This window comes from Triticum aestivum, chromosome 2D (genome assembly GCF_018294505.1).
Source record: "Triticum aestivum cultivar Chinese Spring chromosome 2D, IWGSC CS RefSeq v2.1, whole genome shotgun sequence".
Classification (NCBI taxonomy): domain Eukaryota; kingdom Viridiplantae; phylum Streptophyta; class Magnoliopsida; order Poales; family Poaceae; genus Triticum; species Triticum aestivum.
Window position 1 is genome coordinate 95,948,229 of NC_057799.1, and position 20,460 is coordinate 95,968,688.

The window sequence follows — 20,460 nt, forward strand, 5'->3', positions numbered from 1 at the left end:
GGCGATGGTCGCCGGCGGTGGCGGGGCGTGGGGATCGCCGGAGAAAAAGCTCGACATGGGGGGGGGCCTAGAGGGATGGCCGGGGCGGCGGCGGACCGGCGGTGGGGAGTGTTTTCGGGGCAGGCGGGGCGGCGCACCGCCGGCCGCGGGCGGCGGGGGGCTGCTGTTTGGCCGGTGGTGGTTGGCGGCTCAGGGGGTGGAGGTTGAAGATGAACCGCAGGCCCTTGATTTCGTATCCAACGGCTGCAAAATCGACTGACCAGAGATGAAAAAGTCAGTCGACCGACGTGTAGCCTCACCTTGCTAGTGCGTTCAGTTTCGACAGCAAAATTCAATTTCGACAGCAAAATTCAGTTTCGACAGTTAAGTTCAGTTTCGAAAGTTCAGTTCAGTTTCGACAATTAAGTTCAGTTTCGACAGTTAAGTTCAGAGATGAGCGGCTGATGTATTTTACATCTAGCACTTTGTGGTTATGTATTTTACGCCATGTATTGGAGATTCTATTAAAATTCCACTCAGGTTAACATTGTTCGTTGTCTCTCTTGTCCTGCTTCAGCCTCGGCGTCGTACAACTCACCGGAGCTGCTCCAACGACGAAACCCTCCATCACAGCGGAGCAGTACCTTGGGCTCCATCTTCAGACGCCTAAGATCTTCTTCCCCTCCTTCGACAGCAAAGTCAGCCGGAGCATCCTCCCCGGCCAACCCAATCACGCTGAGATCGACATGGCTTCGCCAAAGAGGGTGTACACTTGTTGCATCTCTTTTTTACTCTACATGTTATATATATTGTCCACTGAGCACACGGATTTGTTCCTTTAGTGTCTCCTTGAAAGAAAAAATGTAGGAATTTTAATTTTCACTTGTCCTCCTTTTCAAATTCCTATTCATGAAGCACAAGACTAAGAGATAGTAGCATAATAGCATTATAACCGTACATTTTCTTGTGGTTTGACTTAATCTCACCATGCTTCTTTGCATCTTGTGATCTTCCAATTATTGTGAATCAAACACCCAGATTAGCAGAAATCCTGTGTTTTTAAATTCTCTGTTTTGCACGTGCATTCCTATCCTATTCCTGTCTATTTCCTATCCCTGCATTCTTGGAATCCTCCAATTCAAACAAGCCCTTACAGAATTACTTCTCTTACAGATAGTTGTCAAAGAAAACCTTGCATGGTTTGTCCCGCTCCTGCTGCGCCGTCGTCCACCCCAGCTCAGCTGCTCCAACGACAGAAGGGTCCCGCACAGCAGGGATCCGACCTCCAGACTGTCTTTCGCCGCCTCAGATCTTCTTCCCCGCCGCTGGCAGCCATGAAAACTGCATTACCATCATCAACCGAGCAGATGACCTCGAGGACTACACGGGTCCGCAAGAGAGGTCGCACTCTTTCGTGTCTGCTTACGTTATGCATCGCTTAATATTACATGCTACTTTATCATCCTGTTCACCGATTAGACTCTGAGTCAGCTCCAAACTAATGGTCAAACTTGAGTTTTTAAATGGTTGTGGGGTACATATCGGGGCCGCTATCAATAGTATCTATCTACTATCTGGTTAATCTCCGGTATCTACTATGAGTTTCATGTTGGGTGGGAAACAAACAGTAAAGAAGCCATTATCTGTATTTTTTAACTGAAGCCATTATCTGCCTGCTATTATTGGTTTTGTGTCTATCCACAGGTTGCTACCATCACTTTGGATTTCTGCAGGCACTCCTTACATAATCTCACTATGTTTTATTCCTATGCATGAGAGTTATTGTAAACAATGGAACTGAACATGTAGAGCAAAAGAGACGAGCCTTGTGTGGCAATAAAATTTCATGCAGACGTCGCTCCATGGTAGGCGCAAAGGCAGCCCCCCCCCCTCCACGCATTTCGGATTGTAATCGAGAGGAAGATATTTGTTCTGAGGGGGATTCAGAAGGAGAAGACAACTCCTATTTACCCCCTGAGGTCTTCGCTCTAACTTGGCATGCTGATGTTGGTTATATCATGCATATGGTGTCTTGCATTGCTTACTTTATACATCAAATATGTCATCTTCTTAGTTTAGACATCCTTTGTGTGAATGCCATTTGTTTAGTTTATTCATCATTTATGTGAATTATGCAACGCCATCTTGTTTAGCCAGGCATCATATATGTGAATTTTGCAATGCCATCCTGCTTAGCCAGTCATCTTATATGTAAATTATATCAGGCCATCCTTTTTTTCGTTACATATTATATTTGTCAACAATGTTAGTACATTCAACTGCTCTTCGTGTGCATCAGCCATTTGACACGGTGATGGCAAATTCTAGAGTGAAAACAAGGTCTTCAGAGCAGACTATGCTATGTGACGAAGCGCATATCTCGCTGGTTACGGATAGCTCCTCAGAGGAGGATTCAGAGACAGATGACCAGTCCTATTCCCCCCCCCCCCGAGGTGTATGCTCAAACTTGGCAGGGTTATGTTGCTCATATCGTGTGTATGGTGTCTCGCATTGCTATGTCATTTGATTAGTTTAGACATGCTTTGTGTGAATGCCACCTGTTCAGTGTCTAATTACCATATATGTGAATTTTGCATTGCCATCTTGTTGCAAGACATTATATATGTGAATTATACAATGATATCTTGTTGCAAAGGCATTATATATATATATGAATTATGCAATGCCATGTTGTTTAGCCAATCATCATGTATGTGAATTATATCATGCTATCATTTTTTGTATTACGTGTTCCATTTGTCGACAACGTTTGTATATACAACTACTCTTCCTGTGCATCAGCCATTTGAAGCGGTGATGGAAGTATCTGGAGTGAGAACAAGGTATTCAGAGCAGACAATGCTACCTGCTGAAGCAGACATCTTGCTGGTTACAGAGAGCTCCTCAGAGGAGGATTCAGAGACTGATGACCAGTCCTATTTCCCCCCTGAGGTCTATGCTCAAACTTGGCAGGGTTATATTACCCATGTCATGCATGTTGTCTTGCATTGCTTAGTCTTTACATCATATATGGATTGCCATCTGCTTACTTGCTTACTATATAAATCATATATTTGAATTATATCATGCCATCATGTTTACATAGTACATACACATCATCTATCTGAATTATGGCATGGCAACCCATTTAATAAAGACATCATATAGTTATATCATCTCATCATGTTTAGTGTTTACAGTCATCATATTTTGAATTATGGCATTCTATCCGTGAATGTATGTGAATTATGGCATGCCAACCTATTTAATAAACACATTATATAGTTATGTCATGTCATCCTGTTTACATAGTCTCATATTTTGAACTATGTCTTTCCATCTTTTTTAGTTAGCCATCATAATGTGAAATTGTGTCATGCTATCCTGTTTAGTTAGCCATCATATATGTGAAATAGTGTCATGCTATCATGTTTGGTTAGACAACATAAATATGAATTATTTCATGCCCTCTTTTATTCCCCACTATCCATTGCACCTGTCTATCATACAATGTCTATACTTTCAATTACTTTTCTTGTTTATCAGCCATTTGAATTGGAGAGCGTGATGGCAGTATCTAAGGGAGTAACAACACGGTCTTCAGAAAAGATAGTGCTACCAGTTGATGCAGATAGAACCACGGTTGTACTTGCCCAAGGACCAGATCCAACACACATAACCCAGACTCTCGCAGATTGTACCCCTACCCAGTTGGACAGAGAACCAGCTACACCCCTTCTAACCCCAACCCCGGCAGATAGTAACCCAGTTCCAGTTGACACAACACCGTCTCCACCACAGAGCACCCAAACACGAGCAGTTAGTAAGGGAACTATAGTCCCAAAGCACGAGGACCACCACTCCGAATCATCTGTAGCTATGGTTCATACTCCTTTGCTCTTGCATTACTGTATTTACTCATACCAACTATTTTCAAATTTGAAGGATGGAATTGAAACTCCAATGGCGCAATAGGTATGTTTTAAACCTATTTCTTTAACTGGTTTGCTGTTGTAACCTGCTCGATGTTGAATTCAGTTTCAATTGAATAAACAGTTATGTTCTCATGTCATGCACATTACAAGTGTTGTTATTGCTCTATAGTTACCCACACTTATATTCTGTCTATTCTGCTTTGTCTTGAACAAATATTATTTGAACTGTGTCTCTATCTTGATTTGGCAACAAAAACTAGAATGATATAGACCATAAAGTGACCATGGTACATAGATATATGTTTGTTTCATGTTGTTATCCTGTCCACTTTACTACTAAACTCATTTACCAAAATGAGTTTCATATACAACATGGTAAACATGTGATGTGTCTGCTTGTTTCTCTTTTAGAATGCGGACAAAATTTTGGAGAACAGTACCGCGTTATCCAATGGTAAAGGAAATAATGCAGATAAGGTTCAAGATAGTGAGACATCCCTGTTGGTCTCCAAGAAAGCTGATAAAAACTATCTTGACGACAGTGAGGGAACCCAAAAGTCTTGTCTTGATGTAGTGTTCGAGTTACTGGCCACTACTGCTGGCACAAGCTCTTCGAACTCGCTGCCTGAATCAGTTCGTCTTCTTGAGTCTCAACTTCAAGTTGAAAGACATCGATCAGATGTGCTGCGACAGGAAGCTGAAGGACTGAGGAAGTCCCTGTAAAATTCAGATGCGTATTTTCTGGTGCAACAGCAAGCGCTGGAGGATTTAAGCGCCAAACAAGAGAAAGTTAATAAGCTTGCCAAGCATCTTGCCAGCATTATGGGTACCCAGGATATTGTTTCTTGAGATCTTCTGAAGTGGTTTCAGTTCTGGATTTGTTTTGCTGCGGCGTTTATTTGCGTTGGTCGCCAACTTTGACAACCAGTGTATATGATATGTTGCTTTGTTCCCTATATTTGCACTGGTGGCGAACTTTGATGCCCAGTGGATGTAATATGTGTAATAGCCGTGATAGCCTAGCGTTAGTTGCTTGCTTATTTATTTCCTTGTTGTCTTGTTTATTTGTTTGCTTGTAGTCATTGCAGTTCTTTTTCTGCGGTTAGCTAGTGGCTGCAATAACCTATTTTTTAAAACTAGGCCACAATAACCATGGGCTAATATTTACTGTAGTGACACTGAGCCTCCTACTGGCCGTAGAAATAGTGGGCCTTCTACGGGCCATAGAAACAATGGGCCTTCTACGGGTCGTAGAAACAATGGGCTTCTGCGGGCCGTATCATCAATGGGCCTTATACGGGTCGTATGATCGCTTTGCCAAACATGGGCCAAACAGACCGTATTATGGCCGTAAACGGGCTAGAGTTGGAATCGTCTGTTCATGGGCCGACCATAACGGGCCATCGTTAATAGGACGTATTTGATGATGCTATGAAAACGGCCCAACGTATTAATGGACCACAAACGGGCCGACTGTAACGACGGGCTGAATTTGGCCCACAAGCAGAAAATGACAGTAACGGGCCGTAAGTAACCGAATGCTGGAAATGAGCCCAAGAATAAATGGGCTCTGAGAAGGCCGAAAGATAACATGGGCTGGAAACGGCCCACCGGAATAACGGGCCGTTAATGGGTATAAAGTGATACACTGTTCATTACGGGCCAGTTTCACCATGGGCCGTTAATGGGTGTAAAGTAATACACTGTTCATTACGGGCCAGTTTCACCACGGGCCGTTAATAGGCCAAGAGTTACATAGGGCCTCATATGGGCCGAAAGACGTCATGGGCCATACATGCGCCAGAAGTGAAAACGGGCTGGAATCATTTGGATGGCCCAGATGACGCTACTGGGCCTAATTCGGATAGGGCGTAACGGGCCTTGGGTTAGCGGGCTGTAAATGGGCTATATGCGAACAGGCCGTTAACAGGCTTTCCATGGGCCGGACCGCCAGCTTTTCACCAAGTCAAACGGGCCGGCCTTTTCACAGGAATGGGCCTCTGTTGGGCCGTGCCACGTGTCGACGTATCATAGGCGCCTTCCGTCCAATGAGTGGATGACATCTGTCCCAACGATGAGCCGACACGTGTTTCCTCCAGCCAATGATGATTTTACACGTGGAAAATCCCCATTGGTCGGGGCTGTTAAAGGGTTATCGGATCCAAAACCCGACCCGGTAGCTTAACGGCGTTACGTTACGGTGGATGCCACGTGTCGGTAACCCTTGACGAAAGCCCTTCTGTGACGCGTGATTTATCGTCATGGAAGTGGACACTTCCGTGATGATAATTTTGGTAATGTCATGGAACACTTCTACCACAGCACAGGTATGACTATCTTGATTCTGTCATAAATTTGTCATGGATGTACATGCATGACAAAAAACGCGACCTACTGTGACAAACACGTATCATCACGGAAGTGTATTTTTTTGTAGTGAGTTGCATAATCTCATAGTCATAGGAACATGTATAAGTCATGAAGAAAGCAATAGCAACATACTAAATGATCAAGTGCTAAGGTAACGGAATGGGTCAAGTCAATCACATTATTCTCTAATGATGTGATCCCGTTAATCAAATGACAACTCATGTCTATGGCTAGGAAACTTAACCATCTTTGATTCAACGAGCTAGTCAAGTAGAGGCATACTAGTGACACTCTGTTTGTCTATGTATGCACACATGTACTAAGTTTCCGGTTAATACAATTCTAGCATGAATAATAAACATTTATCATGATATAAGGAAATATAAATAACAACTTTATTATTGCCTCAAGGGCATATTTCCTTCAGTCTCCCACTTGCACTAGAGTCAATAATCTAGTTCACATCACCATGTGATTTAACACCAATAGTTCACATCACCATGTGATTAATATCCATAGTTCACATCGCCATGTGGCCAACACTCAAAGGGTTTACTAGAGTCAGTAATCTAGTTCACATCACCGTGTGATTAACACCCAAAGAGTACTAAGGTGTGATCATGTTTTACTTGTAAGAGAAGTTTAGTCAGTGGGTCTGCCAAATTCAGATCCGTATGTATTTTGCAAATTTCTATGTCTACAATGCTCTGCACGGAGCTACTTTAGCTAATTGCTCCCACTTTCAATATGTATCCAGATTGAGACTTAGAGTCATCTAGAGCAGTGTCAAAACTTGCATCGACGTAACCCTTTACGACGAACCTTTTGTCACCTCCATGATCGAGAAACATATCCTTATTCCACTAAGGATAATTTTGACCGCTGTTCAGTGATCTACTCCTAGATCACTATTGTACTCCCTTGCCAAACTCAGTGTAGGGTATACAATAGATCTGGTACAAAGCATGGCATACTTTATAGAACCTATGGCTGAGGCATAGGGAATGACTTTCATTCTCTTTCTATCTTCTGCCGTGGTCGGGCTTTGAGTCTTACTCAATTTCACAACTTGTAACACAGGCAAGAACTCTTTCTTTGACTGTTCCATTTTGAACTACTTCGAAATCTTGTCAAGGTATGTACTCATTGAAAAAACTTATCAAGCGTCTTGATCTATCTCTATAGATCTTGATGCTCAATATGTAAGCACCTTCACCGAGGTCTTTCTTTGAAAAACTCCTTTCAAATACTCCTTTATGCTTTCCAGAAAATTCTAGATTATTTCCGATCAACAATATGTCATTCACATATATTTATCAGAAATGTTGTAGTGCTCCCACTCACTTTCTTGTAAATACAGGCTTCAACGCAAGTCTGTATAAAACTATATGCTTTGTTCAACTCATCAAAGCGTATATTCCAATTCCGAGATGCTTGCACCAGTCCATAGATGGATCGCTGGAGCTTGCACATTTTGTTAGCACCTTTAGGATCGACAAAACCTTCTGGTTGCATCATATACAACTCTTCTTTAAGAAATCCATTAAGGAATGTAGTTTTGACATCCATTTGCCAGATTTCAGAAGATGTGGCAATTTGCTAACATGATTTGGACAGACTTAAGCATCGCTACGAGTGAGAAAATCTTATCATAGTCAACACCTTGAACTTGTCGGAAAAAAAAATTCGACAATTCAAGCTTTGTAGATAGTAACACTACTATCAGCGTCCATCTTCCTCTTGAAGATCCATTTATTCTCAATGGCTTGCCGATCATCGGGCAAGTCAATCAAAGTCCATACTTTGTTCTCATACATGGATCCCATCTCAGATTTCATGGCCTTAAGCCATTTCGTGGAATCCGGGCTCATCATCGCTTCCTCATAGTTCGTAGGTTCGTCATGGTCAAGTAACATGACCTCCAGAACAGGATTACCGTACTACTCTAGTGCAGATCTTACTCTGGTTGACCTACGAGGTTCGGTAGTAACTTGATCAGAAGTTTCATGATCATCATCATTAGCTTCCTCACTAATTGGTGTAGGAATCACTGGAACTGATTTCTATGATGAACTACTTTCCAATTTGGGAGAAGGTACAATTACCTCATCAAGTTCAACTTTATCCCACTCACTTCTTTCGAGAGAAACTCCTTCTCTAGAAAGGATCCATTCTTAGCAACGAATATCTTGCCTTCGAATATGTGATAGAAGGTGTACCCAACAGTCTCCTTTGGGTATCCTATGAAGACACATTTCTTCGATTTGGGTTCAAGCTTATCAGGTTGAAGCTTTTTCACATAAGCATCGCAGCCCCAAACTTTAAGAAATGACAACATTGGTTTCTTGCCAAACCACAGTTCATATGGTGTCGTCTCAACGGATTTAGATGGTGCCCTATTTAACATGAATGCAGCTGTCTCTAATGCATAACCCCAAAACGATAGTGGTAAATCGGTAAGAGACATCATAGGTCGCACCATATCTAATAAAGTACGGTTATGACGTTCGGACACACCATTACGCTGTGGTGTTCCAGGTGGCGTGAGTTGTGAAACTATTCTGCATTGTTTCAAATGAAGACCAAACTCTTAACTCAAATATTCGCCTCCGCGATCAGATCATAGAAACTTTACTTTCTTGTTACGATGATTTTCCACTTTACTCTGAAATTCTTTGAACTTTTCAAATGTTTTAGACTTATGTTTATTCAAGTAGATATACCCATATCTGCTCAAATCATCTGTGAAGGTCAGAAAATAACGATACCCGCCGCGAGCCTCGACACTCATCGGACCGTATACATCAGTATGTATTATTTCCAATAAGTTAGTTGCTCGCTCCATTGTTCCGGAGAACAGAGTCTTAGTCATCTTGCCCACGAGGCATGGTTCGCAAGCATCAAGTGATTCATAATCAAGTGATTCCAAAAGCCCATCAGCATGGAGTTTCTTCATGCGCTTTACACCAATATGACCTAAACGGCAGTGCCACAAATAAGTTGCACTATCATTATTAAGTTTGCATCTTTTGGCATCAATATTATGAATATGTGTATCACTACAATCGAGATTCAATAAACCATGCACATTGGGTGTATGACCACAAAAGGTTTTATTCACGTAAACAGAATAACAATTATTCTTTGACTTAAATGAATAACCGTATTGCAATAAACATGATCAAATCATATTCATGCTCAACGCAAACACCAAATAACATTTATTTAGGTTCAACACTAATCCCGAAAGTATAGGGAGTGTGCGATGATGATCATATCAATCTTGGAACCACTTCCATCACCCATCGTCACTTCACCCTTAACTAGTCTATGTTCATTCTGCAACTCCCGTTTTGAGTTACTAATCTTAGCAAATGAACTAGTATCAAATACTGAGGGGTTGCTATAAACACTAGTAAAGTACACATCAATAAGAAGTATATCAAATATTCCTTTTTCACTTTGCCATCCTTCTTATCCGCCAAATACTTGGGGCAGTTCCGCTTCCAGTGACCAGTCCCTTTGCAGTAGAAGCACTCAGTCTCAGGCTTAGGTCCAGACTTGGGCTTCTTCACTTGAGTAGCAACTTGCTTGCCATTCTTCTTGAAGTTCCCCTTCTTCCCTTTACCTTTTCTTGAAACTGGTGGTCTTGTTGACCATCAACACTTGATGCTCCTTCTTGATTTCTACCTCCGCAGCCTTTAGCATTGCGAAGAGCTCGGGAATTGTCTTATCCATCCCTTTCATATTATAATTCATCACAAAGTTCTAGTAACTTGGTGATAGTGACTAGAGAACTCTGTCAATCACTATCTTATCTAGAAGATTAACTCCCACTTGATTCAAGTGATTCTAGTACTCAGACATTCTGAGCACATGCTCACTAGCTGAGCTATTCTCCTCCATCTTGTAGGCAAAGTACTTGTCAAAGGTCTCATACCTTTCGACATGGGCATGAGTCTGAAATACTAATTTCAACTCTTGTAACATCTCAGATGCTCCGTGGCGTTTCAAAAACGTCTTTGAAGCCCCGATTCTGAGCTGTAAAGCATGGTGCACTAAACTATCAAGTAGTCATCATATCGAGCTTGCCAAACGTTCATAACGTCTGCATCTTCTCCTGCAATTGGTTTGTCACCTAGCGGTGCATCAAGGACATAATTCTTCTGTGCAGCAATGAGGATAATCCTCAGATCACGGATCCAATCCGCATCATTGCTACTAACATCTTTCAACTTAGTTTTCTCTAGGAACATGTCAAAAATAAAACAGGGGAGCTAAACGCGAGCTATTGATCTACAACATAGATATGCTAATACTACCAGGACTAAGTTCATGATAAATTAAAGTTCAATTAATCATATTACTTAAGAACTCCCACTTAGATAGACATCCCTCTAATCATCTAAGTGATCACGTGATCCATATCAACTAAACCATGTCCGATCATCACGTGAGATGGAATAGTTTTCAATGGTGAACATCACTATGTTGATCATATCTTCTATATGATTCAAGCTCGACCTTTCGGTCTCCAGTGTTCCGAGGCCATATCTGCATATGCTAGGCTCGTCAAGTTTAACCCGAGTATTTTGCGTGTGCAAAACTGGCTTGCACCCGTTGTATGTGAACGTAGAGCTTATCACACCCGATCTTCACGTGGTGTCTCAGCACGAAGAACTGTCGCAACGGTGGATACTCGGGGAGAACACTTGTACCTTGAAATTTAGTGAGAGATCATCGAATAATGCTACCGTCGAACTAAGAAAAATAAGATGCATAAAGGATAAACATCACATGCAATCAATATAAGTGATATGATATGGCCATCATCATCTTGTGCCTTTGATCTCCATCTCCAAAGCACCGTCATGATCACCATCGTTACCGGCGCGACACCTTGATCTCCATCGTAGCATCATTGTCGTCTCGCCAACTATTGCTTCTACGACTATCGCTACCACTTAGTGATAAAGTAAAGCAATTACATCGCGATTGCATTTCATACAATAAGGCGGCAACCATATGGCTCCTACCAGCTGCCGATAACTCCGTTACAAAACATGATTGTCTCATACAATAAAAGTTAGCATCATGTCTTGACCATATCACATCACAACATGCCCTGCAAAAACAAGTTAGACGTCCTCTACTTTGTTGTTGCAAGTTTTACGTGGTTGCTACGGGCTGAGCAAGAACCGTTCTTACCTATGCATCAAAACCACAACGATATTTCGTCAAGTATGTGTTGTTTTAACCTTCAACAAGGACCGGGCGTAGCCACACTCGATTCAACTAAAGTTGGAGAAACTGACACCCGCCAGCCACCTGTGTGCGAAGCATGTTGGTAGAACGAGTCTCGTGTAAGCGTACGCGTAATGTCGGTCCGGGCCGCTTCATCCAACAATACCGCCGAATCAAAGTATGACATGCTGGTAAGCAGTATGACTTGTATCGCCCACAACTCACTTGTGTTCTACTCGTGCATATAACATCTACGCATAAACTGGCTCGGATGCCACTATTGGGGAACGTAGTAATTTAAAAAAATACCTACACACACGCAAGATCATGGTGATGCATAGCAACGAGAGGGGAGAGTGTTGTCCACGTACCCTCGTAGACCGAAAGAGGAAGCGTTATGACAACGCGGTTGATGTAGTCGTACGTCTTCACGATCGACCGATCCTAGTACCGAACGTACGGCACCTCCGCGATCTGCACACGTTCAGCTCGGTGACGTTCCACGAACTCACGATCCAGTAGTGCTTCGAGGGAGATCTTCGTCAGCACGACGGCGTGATGACGGTGATGATGAAGCTACCGGCGCTGGGCTTCGCCTAAGCACTATGACGATATGACCGAGGTGTATTATGGTGGAGGGGGCACCGCACACAGTTAAGAGATCAATGATCAACTTGTGTGTCTATGGGGTGCCCCCCTTCCCCCGTATATAAAGGAGTGGAGTGCTACCTCTTGAGCATTGCGTTGGTTTTCCCTTGAAGAGGAAAGGGTGATGCAACAAAGTAGCGTAAGTATTTCCCTCAGTTTTTGAGAACCAAGGTATCAATCCAGTAGGAGGCTACGCGCGAGTCCCTCGCACCTACACAAAACAAATAAATCCTCGCAACCAACGCGATAAGGGGTTGTCAATCCCTTCACGGTCACTTACGAGAGTGAGATCTGATAGATATGATAGGATAATATTTTTGGTATTTTTGTGATAAAGATGCAAAGTAAAATAAAAGCAAAGTAAAAGCAAAGGAAATAACTAAGTGTTGGAAGATTAATATGATGAAGATAGACCCGAGGGCCATAGGTTTCACTAGTGGCTTCTCTCAAGAGCACAAGTATTTTATGGTGGGTGAACGAATTACTGTTGAGCAATTGACAGAATTGAGCATAGTTATGAGAATATCTAGGTATGATCATGTATATAGGCATCATGTCCGAGACAAGTAGACCGACTCCTGCCTGCATCTACTACTATTACTCAACTCATCGACCGCTATCCAGCATGCATCTAGAGTATTAAGTTCATGAAAACAGAGTAACGCCTTAAGCAAGATGACATGATGTAGAGGGATAAATTCATGCAATATGATAAAAACCCCATCTTGTTATCCTCGATGGCAACAATACAATACGTGCATTGCTGCCCCTACTGTCACTGGGAAAGGACACCGCAAGATTGAACCCAAAGCTAAGCACTTCTCCCATTGCAAGAAACATCAATCTAGTAGGCCAAACCAAACTGATAATTCGAAGAGACTTGCAAAGATAACCAATCATACATAAAAGAATTCAGAGAAGATTCAAATATTGTTCATAGATAATCTTGATCATAAACCCACAATTCATTGGTCTCAACAAACACACCGCAAAAAGAAGATTACATCGAATAGATCTCCACGAGAGAGGGGGAGAACATTGTATTGAGATCCAAAAAGAGAGAAGAAGCCATCTAGCTACTAACTATGGACCCGAAGGTCTAAAGTAAACTACTCACACTTCATCGGAGAGGCAATGGTGTTGATGTCCAAGCCCTCCGTGATGGATGCCCTCTCCGGCGGAGCTCCGGAACAGGCCCCATGATGGGATCTCGTGGGTACAGAAGGTGGCGGCGGTGGAATTAGGTTTTTGGCTCCGTATCTGATCGTTTGGGGGTACGTAGGTATATATAGGAGGAAGGAGTGCGTCGGTGGAGCAACAGGGGGCCCATGAGGGTGGAGGGCGCGCCCTGGGAGGGTAGGTCCGCCCCCTACCTCGTGGCCTCCTCCTTTGTTTCTTCATGTAGGGTCCAAGTCTCCCGGATCATATTCTTCCTAAAAATCACGTTCCCGAAGGTTTCATTCCGTTTGGACTCCGTTTGATATTCCTTTTCTGCGAAACTCTGAAATAGGCAAAAACAGCAATTCTGGGCTGGGCCTCCAGTTAATAGGTTAGTCCCAAAAATAATATAAAAGTGAATAATAAAGTCCATTAATGTCCAAAACAGTAGATAATATAGCATGGAGCAATCAAAAATTATAGATACGTTGGAGACGTATCAAGCATCCCCAAGCTTAATTCCTGCTCGTCCTCGAGTAGGTAAATGATAAAAACAGAATTTTTGATGCGGAGTGCTACTGGGCATAATTTCAATGTAATTCTTCTTAATTGTGGTATGAATATTCAGATCCGAAAGATTCAAGACAAAAGTTCATATTGACATAAAAATAATAATACTTCAAGCATACTAACTAAGCAATTATGTCTTCTCAATATAACATGGCCAAAGAAAGTTATCCCTACAAAATCATATAGTCTGGCAAATGCTCTATCTTCACCACATAAAATATTTAAATCATGCACAACCCCAATGACAAGCCAAGCAATTGTTTCATACTTTTGACATTCTCAAACATTTTCAATCTTCACGCAATACATGAGCGTGAGCCATGGACATAGCACTATATGTGGAATAGAATGGTGGTTGTGGAGAAGACAAAAAGGGAGAAGATAGCCTCACATCAACTAGGCGTATCAACGGGCTATGGAGATGCCCATCAATACATATCAATGTGAGTGAGTACGGATTGCCATGCAACGGATGCACTAGAGCTATAAGTATATGAAAGCTTAACAAAAGAAACTAAGTGGGTGTGCATCCAACTCGCTTGCTCACGAAGACCAAGGGCATTTTGACGAAGCCCATCATTGGAATATACAAGCCAAGTTCTATAACGAAAATTTCCCACTAGTATATGAAAGTGACAAAATGAGAGACTCTCTATCATGAAGATCATGGTGCTACTTTGAAGCACAAGTGTGGTAAAAGGATAGTAACATTGTCCCTTCTCTCTTTTTCTCTCATTTTTTTTATTTGGGCCTTTTCTCTTTTTTTATGGCCTCTTTTTTTCGTCCGGAGTCTCATCCCGACTTGTGGGGGAATCGTAGTCTCCATCATCCTTTTCCTCACTTGGGACAATGCTCTAAAAATGATGATCATCACACTTTTATTTTCTTACAACTCAACAATTACAATTCGATACTTAGAACAAAATGTGACTCTATATGAATGCCTCCGGCGGTGTACCGGGATATGCAATGAATCAAGAGTGACATGTATGAAAGAATTATGAACGGTGGCTTTGCCACAAATACGATGTCAACTACATGATCATGCAAAGCAATATGACAATGATGGAGCGTGTCATAATAAATGGAACGGTGGAAAGTTGCATGGCAATATATCTCGGAATGGTTATGGAAATGTCATGATAGGTAGGTATGGTGGCTGTTTTGAGGAAGGTTTATGGTGGGTGTATGATACCGGCGAAAAGTGCGCGTATTAGAGAGGCTAGCAATGGTGGAAGGAAGAAGGGTGCGTATAGTCCATGGACTCAACATTAGTCATAAAGAGCTCATATAATTATTGCAAAAATCTAAAAGTTATCAAAGCAAAGTATTACGCGCATGCTCCTAGGGGAATAGATTGGTAGGAAAAGACCATCGCTCGTCCCCGACCGCCACTCATAAGGAAGACAATCAATAAATAAATCATGCTCCGACTTCATCACATAACGGTTCACCATACATGCATGCTACGGGAATCACAAACTTTAACACAAGTATTTCTCAAATTCACAACTACTCAACTAGCATGACTCTAATATCACCATCTTCATATCTCAAAACAATTATCAAGCATCAAACTTTTCTTAGTATTCAACACACTCATAAGAATTTTTACTATTCTTGAATACCAAGCATATTAGGATTATTTAAGCAATTACCATGCTATTTAAGACTCTCAAAATAATCTAAGTGAAGCATGAGAGATCAATAGTTTCTATAAAACAAATCCACCACCGTGCTCTAAAAGATATAAGTGAAGCACTAGAGCAAAACTATATAACTCAAAAGATATAAGCGAAGCACATAGAGTATTCTAACAAATTCCAAATCATGTATGGCTATCTCAAAAGGTGTGTACAGCAAGGATGAATATGGTAAACTAAAAAGCAAAGACTCAAATCAAACAAGACGCTCCAAGCAAAACACATATCATGTAGTGAATAAAAATATAGCTCCAAGTAAAGTTACCGATGGAAGTAGACGAAAGAGGGGATGCCTTCCGGGGGATCCCCAAGCTTTGGCTTTATGGTTTCCTTAGATTATCTTGGGGGTGCCATGGGCATCCCCAAGCTTAGGCTCTTGCCACTCCTTGTTCCATAATCCATCAAAATCTTTCACCCAAAACTTGAAAACTTCACAACACAAAACTTAACAGAAAATCTCGTGAGCTCCGTTAGCGAAAGAAAACAAAAGACCACTTCAAGGTACTGTAATGAACTCATTCTTTATTTATATTGGTGTTAAACCTACTGTATTCCAACTTCTCTATGGTTTATAAACTATTTTACTAGCCATAGATTCATCAAAATAAGCAAACAACACACGAAAAACAGAATCTGTCAAAAACAGAACAGTCTGTAGCAATCTGTAACTAACGCAAACTTCTGGAACTCCAAAAACTCAGCAAAAATAGGAAGACCTAGACAATTTATTTATTGATCAGCAGCAATTGGAATCACTATTTTATCACGTTCTGGTGATTTTTAACAATTGTTTTCGTGAACAGAAAGTTTCTGGAAATTACAGCAAGATCAAATAACTATCATCCAAGAAGATCCTATAGGTTTAACTTGGCACAAACACTAATTAAAACATAAAAACACATCTAACCAGAGGCTATAACAAATATTTATTCCTAAACAGAAGCAAAAAGCAAAAAACTAAAAATAAAATTGGGTTGCCTCCCAACAAGTGCTATCGTTTAACGCCCCTAGCTAGGCATAAAAGCAAGGATAGATCTAGGTATTGCCATCTTTGGTAGGCAATCCATAAGTGGCTCTCATGATAGATTCATATGGAAATTTTATTTTCTTCCTAGGGAAGTGTTCCATGCCTTTCTTTAATGGAAATTGGAATCTAATATTCCCTTCCTTCATATCAATAATTGCACCAATCGTTCTAAGGAAAGGTCTACCAAGAATAGTAGGACCTGAAGGATTGCAATCTATATCAAGAACGATAAAATCTACCGGCACATAATTTCTATTTGCAACAATAAGAACATCATTAATTCTTCCCATAGGTTTCTTAATAGTAGAATCTGCAAGGTGCAAGTTTAGAGAGCAATCATCAAAATCACGGAAATCTAGCAAATCGCACAAAGTTTTGGGAATAGTGGAAACACTAGCACCCAAATCACATAAAGCATAGAACTCATGATCCTAATCTTAATTTTAATAGTAGGTTCCCACTCATCATAAAGTTTTCTAGGGATAGAAACTTCCAACTCAAGTTTTTTTCAAAAGATTGCATCAAGGCATCAACGATATGTTTGGTAAAAGCTTTATTTTGACTATAAGCATGAGGAGAATTTAGCACGGATTGCAACAAGGAAATACAATCTATCAAAGAGCAATTTGCATAATTAAATTCCTTGAAATCCAAAATAGTGGGTTTAACATCTAGGGTTTTGATTTCTTCAATCCCACTTTTGTCAATTTTAGCATCAAGATCTAAAAACTCCGAATCTTTGGAACGCCTTCTAGGTAAAGGTGGATCATATTCAGTCTCATCATTATCAAGATTCATATTGCAAAACAAAGATTTAATAGGAGACACATCAATAACTTTTAGATCTTCATCTTTATTTTCATAGAAATTTGAAGAACACGCTTTTATAAAAGCAATCTTTCTTAGCACGCATCCTAGCGGTTCTTTCTTTGCACTCATCAATGGAAATTCTCATGGCTTTGAGAGACTCATTGATATCATGCTTAGGAGGAATAGATCTAAGTTTTAAAGAATCAACATCAAGAGAAATTCTATCAACGTTCCTAGCCAATTCATCAACTTTAAGCAATTTCTCTTCAAGCAAAGCATTGAAATTCTTTTGTGAATTCATAAACTCTTTAAAACTAGTCTCAAATTCAGAGGGAATCTTATTAAAATTTCCATAAGAGTTGTTGTAGGAATTACCATAATTATTAGAGGAATTGCTAGGATAAGGCCTAGGATTAAAGTTTCCTCTATACGCGTTGTTACCAAAATTATTCCTACCAGCAAAATTCACGTCCATAGATTCATTATTATTCTCAATCAAAGTAGACAAAGGCATATCATTGGGATCGGAAGAAACACTCTTAGTAGCAAATAATTTCATAAGTTCATCCATCTTTCCACTCAAAACATTAATTTCTTCTATCGCATGCACTTTTTTATTAGTGGATCTTTCAGTGCGCCATTGAGAATAATTAACCATAATATTATCTAGGAGTTTAGTAGCTTCTCCTAAATCCCACGACCGAATCTAAAAGATTTCTAGAAGCAAAATTCAATCCGGCATAAAAAATTTGTATAATCATCCAAATTCAAACCATGAGTAGGGAAATTACGTATCATTAATTTCATCCTCTCCCAAGCTTATGCAACATGTTCATGATAAAGTTGCTTAAAATTCATAATATCGTTTCTAAGAGAGATGATCTTAGCGGGAGGAAAATACTTAGAGATAAAAGCATCTTTGCACTTGTTCCAAGAATCAATACTATTTTTAGGCAAAGACGAAAACCAAGCTTTAGCACGATCTCTAAGCGAAAAAGGAAATAGCTTCAATTTAACAATATCATTGTCCACATATTTCTTCTTTTGCATATCACACAGATCAACGAAGCTATTTAGATGAGTAGCGGCATCTTCACTAGGAAGGCCGGCGAATTGATCTTTCATGACAAGATTCAACAAAGCAGCATTGATTTCACAAGATTCAGTATCGGTAAGAGGAGCAATCGGAGTGCTAAGGAAATCATTATTGTTGGTATTGGTAAAGTCACGTAATTTGGTATTATCTTGAGCCATCGTGACAAACAAGCAATCCAACACACGAGCAAACAAAAAGCAAGCGAAAAAGAGGCGAACGGAAAAGAGAGGGCGAATAAAACGGCAAGGGTGAAGTGGGGGAGAGGAAAACGAGAGGCAAATGGCAAATAATGCAATGCGGGAGATAAGGGTTTGTGATGGGTACTTGGAATGTTGACTTTTGCGTAGACCTCCCTGGCAATGGCGCCAGAAATCCTTCTTGCTACCTCTTGAGCACTGCGTTGGTTTTCCCTTGAAGAGGAAAGGGTGATGCAGCAAAGTAGCGTAACTATTTCCCTCAGTTTTTGAGAACCAAGGTATCAATCCAGTAGGAGGCTACGTGTGAGTCCCTCGCACCTACACAAAACAAATAAATCCTCGCAACCAACGCGATAAGGGGTTGTCAATCCCTTCACGGTCACTTACGAGAGTGAGATCTGATAGATATGATAGGATAATATTTTTGGTATTTTTGTGATAAAGATGCAAAGTAAAATAAAAGCAAAGGAAATAACTAAGTGTTGGAAGATTAATATGATGAAGATAGACCCGGGGGCCATAGGTTTCACTAGTGGCTTCTCTCAAAAGCATAAGTATTTTACGGTGGGTGAACGACTTACTGTTGAGAAATTGACAGAATTGAGCATAGTTATGAGAATATCTAGGTATGATCATGTATATAGGCATCACGTCCGAGACAAGTAGACCGACTCCTGCCTACATCTACTACTATTACTCCACTACTAGAAAAAGGCCTACTAGTGGCGCACCAGTTTTGCATACTAATGGTGCACTACTGGTGTGCCACTAGCATCACGCCACTAGTAATTTTTACTAATGGCGCACCGCTGGTGCGCCATTAGTATATGCCACGGTGCGCCATTAGTATATGCCACGGTGCGCCATTACTATCTGACTTAGTAATGGCGCACCACATAGAAGTGCGCCATTAGTAACAATTTTTTTTCAAATATTTTTTCAGAAATATTTTTTTCAAAAAAAAGTTTTTCAAATTTTTTTAAAAAAATATTTTTTTTCAATTTTTTCTTAATCTCGGGTCACTATGGCTTAATCTCAGGTCAATATGCTTAATTTCAAGTCAAATCGCACTAAGTGGTCAAACTTCCCGGAAGGTCACCCATCCTCACACTACTCCAGCCTGAGCACGCTTAACTTCGCGGTTCTATCCAACCCCAGCACCACCTCACTTAACAACCACTTCTTGATATATCTATCATATCAATCCTATTAAACCTTGTTGATGTCTAGGACTTTGTTCATATTCATGAGTATGATGAAATTTTGAAAAATATTTCAAACTTCCCTGTCATATTACGAATCATTTTTAGAAAAAAAATCCAAAAAAATTCAAAACCAATATTTTTTCTGTTACTAGTGGCGCACCTAGCAACCGGTGTGCCACTAGTAAGTTTGAAATTTTTTGAATTTTTTTGCCTGCAGATCGTGAAAGCCCCGTATCTTTTTTCTGTTAGGTTTTTGAGGATTTTGAAAATGTTTAACGGGGTTCCCCCGGTTAAATTCGGATGTAACTTTTCGAGTAGATGATTTTCCATATAAAAAACTTTTTCATCCGAGTTCGTATGCAAAAGTTATGCCCATTTTAAGAAATTCCAGAGAGATTTTGCAAATAAAGTCGAAATTCATATTTGTTAATTTTCCCAACAACTAGACCACATATCACATGGGAAACTTATTTTATTTTATTTTTTTGACATTTCCATCATTTTCTTTTATTTATTTT